Source organism: Coccinella septempunctata, chromosome 8 (genome assembly GCF_907165205.1).
Source record: "Coccinella septempunctata chromosome 8, icCocSept1.1, whole genome shotgun sequence".
NCBI classification, from domain to species: domain Eukaryota; kingdom Metazoa; phylum Arthropoda; class Insecta; order Coleoptera; family Coccinellidae; genus Coccinella; species Coccinella septempunctata.
In genome coordinates, this window is record NC_058196.1 from 20,871,073 (window position 1) to 20,884,948 (window position 13,876).

Consider the following 13,876-nt stretch of genomic DNA (forward strand, 5'->3'; position numbering starts at 1 on the left):
AGCAAAGGAAAATTAATCACTTAAGAATATAATTAGTGTAAGAATTTTTATTACAACAATAATGTTTGCCATGTGTGAAAAACTTAGAAATAACGTGAGGAGTTAACGAAACTATTCATTGCTGTATCCCGTTACCGGGAATAAATCTACAAAAAGAAGAAGGAAAAAAAAGAAAAAAAAAAAAAAAAATTCGAACAGACTTGTAACTTCTTAGTGCTAGTTGCGACTGTGTGCCCTCCTGTGACTAAAGAGACCCAACCGTGACCTGCAGATCCTTCCACACTCAGGGCATGGATAGTCTCCAACCAGATCTGGCCGCCGCTGTATCCTTCTCGATTCTCCATTATAACTGTGGACCAAAGACCTCCACTGTGACCTGTCTAACGCTAGTTGTTCCCAGTTATGATTAGCATTAACTGATTTTAGGGATTGATGTAGTGTATCCTTAAAACGAAACTATAGATCAAGTCTAGAAGACAACATAATTTTCAAACGTATATTTTCCTAACGAAATTTTGCCGTTACTTGAAAAATGCATCGTTTTCACCACGTATCTGTGTTTATTGTGAAAGCTCAAGTAATCGATCAACACTATTAAAATTTGCACTTCAAAGCTGTAGAATTTGATGAGCACGAGTATTAGGCAGGATGCGCCTTGTCTCTATCACAGACATTCCATAAGCCGCCAAAACTTTGAACTTTTCTCTCCTCAAACACTAAGAGGAACATCTCTTGAATCTAACGAAGTTTTCGCAAACTCACTTTCTTCATTAGTCACCGTCTGAGCTTCTTCCTGAAATTAACGGTTACTTTTGGCGTAATATTTGAGTTTTTATGTGTACGAGGTGTATTTAACAGGATGCAGGTAATGGAGAAACTTAATTTTCGCGGAGTTTCGCGAAGATTCCTCATTAATCAAGTATCAAGTTGTACTTTGAAGAACTAACAACTAACTGCTTCATTAAAAACATGATGAAAGAATCTCGGTAGAAAGGCTTGGTTGGCAATCTTATTATTATTCACAGCTATTATGCAAAACGTATCTTGTTCGGCTGTTTATGATTTTATTGTTCGAAGAGGTATGAAGTTTTTCCAACTATTTATTAAAAGGAAAGGTCTGTAGCCAAATGGGCCAAATGGCTCATATACATGTAAAATAACGTTTATTTATAGAGAATAAAACATATTGACATTCTTACTGTAATTTACTCATATTAGTACTGAAATGAGTACAACCTTTACATGCTTTTTAGAAGAAATTATTGAATCAGATAGTAGCATTTTCTGTTTTCCCAATAGGTATTTATTTGCCTTTTCGTACAAAATTACGATATTAAGGTTAATGTCATCACTGTAAGTTTATATTATGGGGTTACGCCCTATAGTTTACATTATGTACCTATCTTCATTTGGTGAACATGAAGTGATTGAAGGAAAGAACTACTAACTACTTCTCTTCACAACTCCATAGGATACTTTTTATATATGTTTACAATTTGGCTCTTCAGAGCAACCATCACAATGATGACTTTGTCGTTTAATTACTGTAAGACTCGAATGCTCTCTAACTTTTAATGAATAATTTAATAAATAGAGTTTTCTATTCGTCCAATGGCGCTGAGCAGCAGATTTTCGATGTTAACAAGCAATAGTTGGTTTTTGTTTGAAGCAATTTTGCATACTCTTAACGTTTTCGAGCTAGTGGGTGATAAGGGCGACTAGCTTAGCCACACATTGGAAAGACCAAAGTCAAGATAGAAACCCAATGTAATTTCACATTCATCGCCATATATTTCAAAAACGTTCAAACGTAGAAAAAACTGCTTCGGACAAAATTTTCAGAAAATAATTTGAAGCCCAGGAGAGGATATAATTCAAGAAAACTGATTTTTGTGACCTTTATGGCCAATCTTTATTGTTTCGGCTTGCTGAATCTGTCAGATTATATTTTTTCCATTATTCTTGAATCAATAGCTCCAAATTAAATAAAATGCCACAGCGTTCGAGAATATTCGAGGATGTATTGATATCTAGTTAGCCTAGACCAGTTCCATGCACAAAAAATATTGCGTTACCATAGCAACGAAAAATAACTCATTAGAAGGGTCAGTGTGAAGTTTGGGGCCAAAAAAGTGAACCAGAGTTACGCAATAAATTAAAAGAAAGAGGATGTCCACCGAAATTGTGAAAATCGAAAAATTGGAGCACCGACCAATCATCAAGTACCTGTATTTAAATATGCAGTTCATGACATGATTTTATCAGACCGTCGAATTGGTCTAAAACGGATATCTGAAGCACTGAATATTTCATACGAACGCGTTCATCATAGTTTACGTCAATTTGGACATGAAAAAAATTGTTGCAAAATGGATCCCCAAATGTTTGAATGTTGACCAAAAGCGTGCAAGGGTAAAAGCATAGCGTTCGATCTGTGCTCGATTTGAAAATGATGTAGACTCCTTAAACCGAATTGTTATTATGGATGAGACTTGGGTACATTTCTACGATCCAGAAACAATCGATGGAATGGCGACACTCTGGTTCTCCAAGACCTAGGAAGTTTCTTGTCCAAAATCTGCTAGAAAAGTTCTTGCTTCTGTTTTTTGGGATTGTCATGGGGTAATCATGATTGAGTTTTCAGATAACGCCCCTGCACACAAATCTCATGTTGCCATGCAAAAAATTCGTGATTTAGGGTTTGAATTACTAGAACATCCCCCTTATACACCAGATTTTGCTCCATCCGTCTATCATCTCTTTCCTCAACAGAAGAAAAAGAGTATAAAAGGTCGTAAATTTTCTTCCAACGAGGAGGTAATAAAAGCTGTGGAGATTTAGTTTGCAGAGCAAGAAGAAACATATTTTTTGACAGTGAAATTTTGTTTCGTTCTATAGTAGGCTGGGAATTTTTCAATATATACTCGTACACGTGACGTTATTTTTTTTTCAACTTTGGCGCTCTCCCACACACTTAATTGTTAGATTAAGAGAATACCTATATACTTTTCAACATGTAATTAACCACATATATCTTAATCTGACAATCTCGAGTATGTATTTTTGGTTGAGGTACTCTATAGGGTCCAAAGTATCTCCTCTTATATTAAGCTGACACACTCGAGTAACTTCCGACTTTCCGTCTAGGGCTCCCCAACTATAAGTGTTAAAAATATATCTGAATTGTTAGTCCTCCTGCAACATTTAATTGAAGTATGTCATTATGTTTTGGTGTGCGTTCTTTCGTTGAGTATTTCAGTTCCTGTATGCATTGGTATGGAATTCGATGTTTATTCGGCTTTTGTGAAATATTCATGCAATATTTGATTTTTATTTCTGGCAACTTCCATCGTATGAGAGTTTTTTTGAAGTTTTATTGTTCTGACGCTAAGTGTTTTCTCATTGAGTGTTGTTGCATTTTTCTGGTTATCTTACTTATAGCCTCTCTTTTCGTGTTTTGATTTTCAATTTTATTTTTTGTTTTCCTTCTCTGATTGCTTTATTTTTAACTTTAGGCAGATAATTTTGATATATTCTTATTTTAATTTTTTTTCAAGTATATGTTATTTTTTTGTGGTTTGTCTGGTTGATTATTGTATCATTACTAGAGTTAAAAATTGAATTGTTCCTGCAGTTGTGTAGTTTTTGCCGACCCTTCATTTGTGTTCATTTAATTGAGTTTTCGTCTTATCTACCTATATATTTGCTTAAATGTGTAAAATATTTTTTTGCCTGAAGAAGGCCCAATAAGGGAGCCGAAATGTTGCCGAAAGAATATATGTAGCTGGTTTATATTCCTGTTCCTAACCTACACTAGTGATCTTACTGCTCTCTATCTATTGCACTTAAAGATCCATACACCGGAATAATTTTTGTTCTTTAGGTAGCTAAATTTTCATGTAAACAAAAACCTGTTCATTTCATCTTCGTGGGATACCCTCTTAATCTTTCGTGCCATCAACATTACAACCTTATACTTCATGTGATACCCGGGGAGAAAACAGCAAAATCGAATTTTATCTTAGCGAAAAACAACACCCCTCCCCACGAAAGCACTCGACGGTTGAGAGATAATGGACAGAAAAGCGAAATGGTGTAATTTTCTTACCAAAATGAACTGGGTTTTATGAACCGATGTTTTTTACGAACATGCCCTTATGATCGATTTCTTTGGGAGGCTTAGGCGTGACACAATATAAATAAGATCTCCCGAAGAGTCATGCGGAAAGATAAAGGAATATCAGCCGAAATTGCGGACGTAAATACAGACATTGCCAGCATGTGAGTGAGCCTAGTGGAATTAAAGAAGCACTTTGTGATTCTGAAATTCTGGACCTATCTTTGGATGCTGGTAGGTCGACGAGAAGCGTGAACAGAACCACTAAGCAGTCAATTGTTATAAGATCTCAACTATAACTTTATAGCCCAATGTTGAGAGTTATAGGATTTGAATCTCGTACAATAAAAATAATTCTAGGTTCTAGATTTTCAAAGGTACCAAAGAGTTTTTTGATTAACACAGCCTTATAACACTGACCTGTGTGAACTTGAAAAGGAGACGTGCATCCCCACGTCACGTCAGTTCAATTTGAACACTTCCACGCAAAATCCTACGTTAGATTTTTGAATCATACGCATTATGACGTGGGCCCACGTCGTGTCAGAGTAATCTGTATGCACCTTTCATCAAGTTACTCTTTTCCTTTCGTCCATATACAGGGCCCCAACGAACAGTTCTCTCTGATAGAATTTATAACAATCAATGCAGATTAACAGTTTTGTTAGTGGCGCCAAGGCACATCTGAAATTTAACCCTCTAATACCCAAGTCCGCCTTGAGACTGGTTGCATATAAGTAGATAAAAAATTATTCTGCCCATGTCCGCCTTCAGTATAGGTTCATTTTGTGAGTACAGGTGTTAACGTAAATCAGTTAACTATTTGCGAAAAAAAGATGTAGATTATACATAAGCTAATTTGAAACTATACGGAAATAATTTTAAAAAAGAAAAAGAACTTGGGCATTAGAGGGTTAAATGTGTTTCACTGCCCACTGGTCTTTTCTCCTGGATATCAAGTTTATTTGGAACAGATTGCCCTCAGGATTGATGAGGAAAGAATCCGATTTGGTAAGAGCTATAGAAACCTGGATATATATTATATCCGATGGCAAAATTAATCATATTCGTTGGTCGCGAACAAGTCATTTGTCGTCCTCAGACATGTAGAGAGGAACCGGCGTGGTCTGGGTTTTAATTTACGTAAATATCTCTGTGGAAGCCTTGTGTTGTCGTTGTTGGATTGTGGTTTCACAACTTTTTTATTCCTGTTTGGATTGTGTCTCTAGCTAGGGACTCCAAAAAATACTAATTTATTGTGGTAGGTTCATATTCGGGAGGTTCTTCAGTACCTACAATTTTTTTGGAGGAACAGTTTTATACAAAATATCTACATTAAACCAGTTTCATGTTCGTAGTTATTTATTGTTTTTTTCGATCCGTTTCGGTAAATGACACCGTAAAAACTCCAACTTTGTGACATAGGCCCTGACATTGTGATACACAGGTTTTTTGTGGTATATTGGCTCTAGTGAAAAGTAGAAAGGTCTACCCAGATCTAAGAGTTTATCACATTTGTGAGGTTCATCTGCAAGGACAATTTGTGTCATCTGGCCTCCTATCTTTAATTCTTTAAGCGCTGGTATGAATAAATAATAAAAGCAACAACCTGTTGCTTATATGTTGGAAAAGTCTGATTTGGGTCAAAGATTAATCTTTGATTTGGCTCACTATATTCCACTTAGCTGGCGTAAGCTTATCATTTCTCAACAATTATATATAACCTTATTGGATTCGATATGTTGAGACGTTCAATTTTTAGGACTTGTAACTTAACTTTGGGACGCTGGTTTTTTTCGTTTCTAAGGGTTGAGATGATGTATTTTGATTTCAATCCTTACACAAAAAACTTTTTCGGTAGTGCGTAGAAGAAATATTGCAATTGGTCCATATGAAGAATTTACAAAAGAGCTTTCGCATGTTTTGGATGATGTGGCATCAATGATGTCCGCTACGGATGATAAAAGAGAAGTAACAGAATCTGAAATGGCAAAAAGCACCGAAATTGAACCTTTTCATATACAGGTCATAATTTGATGTGACAATGATATTTGGAATGCTCAAGATTGAATTATCGAAACAAATAATTAATCATTTGACGTTTATTCGTCAATTAATCGTTCGTTCGCTTTATGAAACCGGCGGTCAATATATCAGTAGGTACATAAACAGGGTGAGTCTTTGACTCATACAAATTTTACAACAAGTATATTCTTGAGGTGAAAGGAAACACTTTTTTCCTGTACCATTTTTTCCGATTCGGCCCTGATAAAAATATATAGCCCTTTCAATGAGCTGTGCCACCCCTGGAAAAACAAAATTACTCGCAAAATTACCTGCAGAATCTGTGGATCTTTTAAACAGAGTTGTATTCAGCCAAAGTACCTTATTTTCATATTTCACAGATAAATTTTTGAACATCAAATTACTAGAAAACGGCGCATTATTCGAGAAAATATGAAGAATACTTTTATTGAACAAAACGTCCGAATATTTATTTGATAGCGTCCAACCTAGTTTGGAGAATTGGGTTCTTTGAATTTTTGGTATTTTTATGGTACATAATGGTCATAATGAGAAAACTGGAAGACGTTGGTGACATCTTGTGTTCGAAAAAGATTCATCAAATAAATGAAAAACTATATTCCGAAATTCATTTCATTCGATAAAACCGTTTCATGGTATCTTTTGAACCGAGTCGATTCGGAAAAAATGGTATAGGAAGAAAGTGTTTCTTTTGACCTCAAGAATGTACAGGGTAGGCAAAATTCGACGAATGACACATTCTCTAGCTCTTTTTTCATGACTAATCCAAATCTGAAAACAGAATCAGCCTATCATTTTTAGATTTCGAGTTATAAACAAAAATTGAGATTTTGACGATTCCGAAAAGTTATCATAACTTTTTTGTCTCTGAAGTTACAGATCTGAAACTTGAACCTTCTTAGGCACTTTCATACGTAAAATCTACTGACAAAAGATTTTTTTCCAATTCAAAAATAACAAATTCAATAAAAGTGTGCATTTAAAAAAATTAAAGTTCACCTAATGATTCAAAATGAAAAAAATATTTTGAGGTCATCAGTGGATTCTACGTAAAAAATAGCCTGTAGAAGGTTCAAGTTTCAGATTTGTAACTTCAAAAACAAAAAAAGTTATGAGAACTTTACGAGATTGTAATACTCAAAAGCAAAGTATCGTAGGAGGCTGCTGTTTTCACCATTCTTTGTTTATCCGAAAAAGAGCTCGGAAATGTGTCATCCGTTTTCTTCTAGCTGCTATAGTTCCCGAGATCCTCTCAGTAGACAACGAATTTTGCCCACCCTGTACTGTTAATATATTTGTGCGAGTCAGAGACTCACCCTATTTATACAACATATGTAGTTTTTTATTTGCTTCGCAAATTGTCCAATTCAATTTTTGAGCCAGATACATATTTCTTTTCTAAGCTTCAACATTCGAAAATTATTTGCAACTCTCTGGACCAGATATTGCAATTCAAAAATGAATTGGGTAAAAAGTGAGACTTGCAGAATGTGGAAATGAATTTAATTATATAAAATGCGAGATCATTTGAATTATGATAAGAGGGTGCTAGGCACGGATACTTTGAGTATCCGTGGGTGCTAGGGTCTTCACCTAATTGAGTATTCCTTTGAAAATAACTTCGAATGTCTGGGGATGTTTTTGATTGTGTTTGAAATTATGTATATTGATTTGAATAAGCATTAAAAAATCTTCATCCGATTACTTCTCTCTTTCCAAGTTGCCATGAGAATAGCACAAATACGTCAAATGTTTACTACGTGTTCTATTTTGATCGTTCTTTTATTGCCGGAACCCCTCGCACGTTACAGTTTTTTCGAGAACACACAAAAACTCGTGTCAACATCTCCTCGGCCATTATCACGTGCAAATGTGCTCGAAAAATACCCGTCTGCTTCTCCTGTCGGCAATTAAAAATAATTTTTTGCCAGACCTATTCATCATCAAGAGGCGGATATGTTCCGTTTGTCAGGCTTCCACTAGACTCGGCTGCAAATCTGGCAGTCCTCCAATGGGGCACTAGGTCGGAAAACTTACGTAATATAAATAGACATCTCGGAATTCTATCTACCATCTAGACGCGCTTGCCATCTCTTCAAAATGATAAATTTCTGTAATGGAATATTCGAAGCTCTCCTAGCGAAGTATCAGAATAAATAGAACTCGTGGAAGTAGTTTGGTTAACAACATATCAGGGGAGGTTCCAGAATTGTATATTCTTTGGAAGACCAGAAGAGGTATTGCTTCATTTGTTTTCACCGGAAAACACCGTTGAAAAAATTAAGTTTTGACCAACAAAATTAACCAAACACATTGATGTCTCAGCTGATCTCTTATTCCAGTGTTGAATTGTCTTATACTGTCATCAGGTTGATGCATTAATAGCAAAGGTACTGACAGGTGAAAGTTCAACCTTTTCTCATACAATAATAAGTAAATCCCCCTTCCAAATGCCCATTCGTGTTTGCGGTGCAGCTGTTTCATCATTCTACCTCTATAGGGAACCCCCTCCACTACTACCACGTGTAGAAGCAGTATTTATCGACAACCAAAACAAAGTAACCCACATTTTGCAAACACCACTGTTCCTTGCTGTAAAACCCGTTTTTCTCATTTGATTGGAATGACAACAGTGCGAATGGGTAAAACCAGTTGTAACAAGTCTTATTCGTTGCCTACCTTGCTTTCGTACGGGCATTTTCATTGAAATTTCCTAGTTAAAACAGCCGATCGGGGTCCGAAACAGGTAAACGTCACAAAACACTGAACTTCAGCACTGAAACGAGGGCACAACACCGGACACGGTAGACGCGAAGGCGTGAAGGATGTTCCAGAGGAAAACGCGAAAAATCGCGGTTTTTCACGCGTTCAGTGAAAGAGTTAGATGAGTGGGTATCACTTCAACGGGTCAATATGGCGTTAACCGAACGAGAGGTTGGATTCGATCGGTATCTACGAGTATTGGACGTCTCGTAGGTTGGGGTAGCGTGAATACAGATGCGTCGCGACGCCGATTTTCGGTGACTACCAGTGTCACCTGGCGGAGGGTAGGGGAGGCACTAATGCGTAAGGGAATTAAATCAATAACAGTCACTTGGTTTTTCGCAACAAGAGTTCTTGATGGAAGTTCTTGATAAAAGTTGATCAATAAATGAACTTCCACAGAATTTATATTCACATAAGGGAGATTGAGAAGACAATGTTATGCTGGAGGTGAAAAAAATCATTTATGGCGAAAGTGTCTGTAGGAAAATTCTTGCTATCACCTGTAATGCAATAAAACGCTATTTCCATAAAATACACTGCGCAAAAAAATTGACGAACATTATGGAAATCTCAAATTTATTCTACAACTGAAGGTGTTCTCAATGATAATTATTTTTATCAGAATTATGCATGCATATATGTTATCCACTTTCAACGGTTTTCTTCAATATAGATGTTTTTTCCCAGCAGGAATAAAAAAAGATGATATTATTAGATTTTGAATGTATTGGCTCCATTCTAAAATCAGTTGTTCTCGATCAATTCTAGTGATCAATAGTTTTTCTTTCCTTTGATTTTCCACACTCGAACGCTATGCAACGCGAAACACGCAATTTGACCCAAGAGGAATGTGCCCAAGCGGTAGTTTTGCGAGAAGAAGGGTGGACATACACAAGAATTGCAGAAAGGTTTGGAGTTTCCCATAGAAGTGTGTCCAGAATGTTGCAGCGATTCAAGGAGACAGGTATGAATGTCCGAAGACCAGGACAGGGTAGACCACGGGTAACAACTACCATTCAAGAACGTTACTTGAGAGTTTCTTCGTTGAGACAACGGTTTGCAACCGCTCGCCTCCTTCAAATTCAGCTTGAGCAAACTCATGAGGTGCAAATTAGCACTGAGACAATAAGAAATCGCCTCAGAGAATATGATTTAAGGCCTCGTGTCGCGGCAAGAGGGCCAAGAGGCCCAGCTCTTATCCCAGCCCATCGAAGGGCGCGTTTGGATTTTGCGAGAGAGCATATCCATTGGGAAGAGGCCGATTGGGAAAGATGAGTCTAGTTTCTGCCTCTACCATTGTGATCGGCGTTCCCTTGTATACAGACGTCCACTTGAAAGATATGCTCAGTGCAATTTTCCTGAATACTACTGGTTTCGGGGGAGGATCGATTATGGTATGGGTGGAATATCTTTGACTGCTCTCACAGACGTAATGGTCGTTGATACTGGAGCTATGAATGCTGATAAATATATAAGGAACATTCTTGAAGAGCATATAGTGCCATCTGCCCCATACATTGGTGAAAATTTCATTTTTATGGACGATAATGCCAGACCCCATCGTGCGCGCATCGTTCAGGAGTACCTTGAAGAGGGTGAAGTCTCTCGAATGGAATGGCCAGCAAGAAGTCCAGATCTCAATCCGATTGAGCAGCTTTGGGACAACCTCAATAGAAGGCTGAGAAGTTCAGAAAATCATCCAGCTACTCTTAATGACTTAGGAATCCAACTCGGAGAAATCTGGGAAGGATTAGATCAGAACATTTTAGATCACTCATTTTGAGTATGACCCGTCGTTGCCGAGCTGTAATTGACGCAAGGGGTGGAAATACCAAGTACTAAATCAATTATCAGCATTTCAGTATTTTGAAAATTGTTCATTTCTCTTCTTTCGCATAAGATTCGTTGAAATCCTGAATTTTTCTTCCATTTAATGTGTCTTGTTTCGTTCAAAACCTTCCCGAGAGAACATAAAAAATAAGTTATAAAGTCAATGTAGAGTTAACTTAACATTAAAATTGAGATTTTCAGAATGTGCGTTAATTTTTTTGCGCAGTGTACTTCGAAGAATAAAATAAAGATACACTATTCTCGAACTTTTTTACTTGAACGAAAATGTAAAATGCTTTGAATTGAAGTCCAAAGCTTTTATGCGCTTGTTCTAATTCATAACCAGCGCGGTCTACCATCCAGATAATGACTTCGCGTAACGCTGTTTTGCTCGCCTACAAGTTTTTCCATTATTTCCAAAAATGCAAAAAAAATATTTTTTGACGGTTCTCGCAAAATTTGAGCTCCATCTTCTGAATAGTTTGTGAGATTCCACTTTTTTTATTATCCAGTGACTAGTGTATCCCCACTAAGATGTTTTTAGACATCTTAATCCCCACGCTTCACCAGTTTTTGAGGTTCGGTGGTCTTCTAAATATTAAAAAAATTATATCGTAGCTCTTTTCTTTCCGATGCAAAAGTATTTACGGACCGCTGGTCCAGGGTTACAGTTCACTGCAACCCTTAGATCTGTTGTGTCAATACTTGGCATCTACAAGAATCATGAATCCACCAAAAACCACCAAGTTATTGAGATACTGTAGCTGAATATGTTGAAAAAATCTCGCAGCTGTTGAAGCTTTTGTCTGTGAGTGGTCTGTGAGTAATAGAGCATTCTAATTTGCCCCAAGCTTGCTCGATTATATTTAGCCCTTGTTGGATCTTGGACGCAATAATATTCTAGGTGTGGAAGAACTTGATTTCTTCTAGCTGTTATCATCTGGCGGGATATTTGCGGGTTTGGACTATCATGTAAAAAGACGACACTGTTGCCAATAACTGCTTGGAATTGTGGGAGTACACCATTGATAAGCAGTGGCGGAGCAATTGCAATTAAGGAATAAACACCTCCTTCGTGATCAATGAGAGAGCGACTCTCCGCTGGACATAGGATGTCATTTTTTGAATATGTTAAGAAAAAATTGGTTCCTTTCCAAAAAAAGGAAAAATTTGTGTAAGACCCGTCAAAGGGCAGGACTGATCTTACAGCCATATTATATATATTCATCTCCCCATCAGCAAAAATTATACATTGAGCTCTAAAAGAACTGGAATGGCCTCTTAGGTACCGAAATACGACGAAAAGTGTGTCCAACTGAGACGGAAGATGTAGAGCAACCCATTTCTTTATAATGAACCAATTGAATAACCGCATCAGACGTCGGACGCAGCAGTCGTCTCACTTCAACGCCCCGGGTTGTTTTTGTTTACATCATTACAAACCAATTGGCAGAGAGCAGAGAGAGATAGATTGCTCTACATCTTCCCTTTCAGTCTTCCTCAGTTTGCCTGCATCGAGATGCCGTTCCAGTTCTTTTAAAGTTCAATGAGATTATGGTGTTACCTTACCTCACTCTATAATGTTTGCCAATCAGTGTGTCCACTCTTATCTTTGGTTCTTCTGTTTTCAAGTATGTGAAACACTCCGGAGCAAGATTAAAAGTAAAGAACCAGAATTAATTCTGACTCATTTCAGTTGATATGAATATCAACAATTGGGTTCCGATCCGAGGTAATTGAGTTGGATTTCGTTGCTTACTATAGATGGCGCTCAAGTAATAATAATACTCAGAAGTACTCAGGAGTATTTAATTAGGGTCCGTCAATTCAATGCTTTTTTCAACGGAATGGGAGTTGTGTTGCTCTGAGTTGTCAATTGAGACCGCAACCATGGTCAGCATTAACTGTTCTTGCCTTACTGTTATATGGGCGTTACCTCATTTTCATTAAAAGAAAGTATAACTTCCAAATAGATAAGATTGATCGGCGTCATCCCATGCATAGGATTTATGCAAGGGACAGAAGCACTCCTATTAAAATACCAAAAAATCCATTTCTCGATGTTAACAAACAACTATATACTATGGTAGTGGGGTAATATATATATTCGGGGAGTCATATCCAACTTTAGCGGCTGCATTGTGATTTTTTTCGACAAGAACTTTCATAAAGTTCGAAAAATCCTTATAATTGACGAGTAAGATAGTTCTAAAAGGGGACCGGAATTCAATAGGCTTCGAACATAAAGTAAGTCAAGATATGGGTGTGTTCTGTGGCTTCGAAATATTATGGGCCTGTTCCGATATTGCTGGTTTTATTTGCCCGCAATCGAATAACAATAGAACGCGAACGACTAGGGCATTGGGCATCGACTCTGAAATACTGACAGTACTACCACAGAACAGACCCATTGACTTACTTTATGAGTACTACTCAGGAATATCGGAAAGGACGGTTTAGATGAGCAAAATTTTGGCATTCTGAACGATGGTATTGGTGCGTGGTTAGTTCGATACGGAGCATAACATTTGTCGATGTTTAATTCTGTAGATGCATCTGAATTGATTTTGATTATCATTTTATGTAATTAAGCGTTACATTTCATTTCTCTCTTTTTATTCATTTTTCATACATTCAATAACATAACTCATAACAGAGTTATTGAATACAGGAGTGACCTGTCAATTTGCCATCAAACTGCTGATTGAGGTGGAATATGATAGACCAATAAGCATCATTTCTAAAAACCACCATAATTATAGTGGCTCATATCCTGTCAACATTTCAGTGTTTGCTTCATTTGAAATTCAGAAGGTGGTTATTCTGCTCATAAGAAGAGTTTATACCAGGGGATTTTCCCGCCATCCCTATAAGCAACCAAAATGTGGGGTGTTGCCAGAACACTTAAACGATCAGTAGAAATTACGAATATTACAATAGTTTCCACTTTCGTCGAAAAGGTGGCAGCACTTTACGAACATATTTTTTCAATTTCAGTAGGTTCCCAACTGTAGTCAATGTCGAGAATTTTCGAGAAATTTTTTATGGTGAAATTCATTAAAATAATCGAACTGATTGAATTGGATCATAATAAAAACCCCATATAAATTAGTGGTT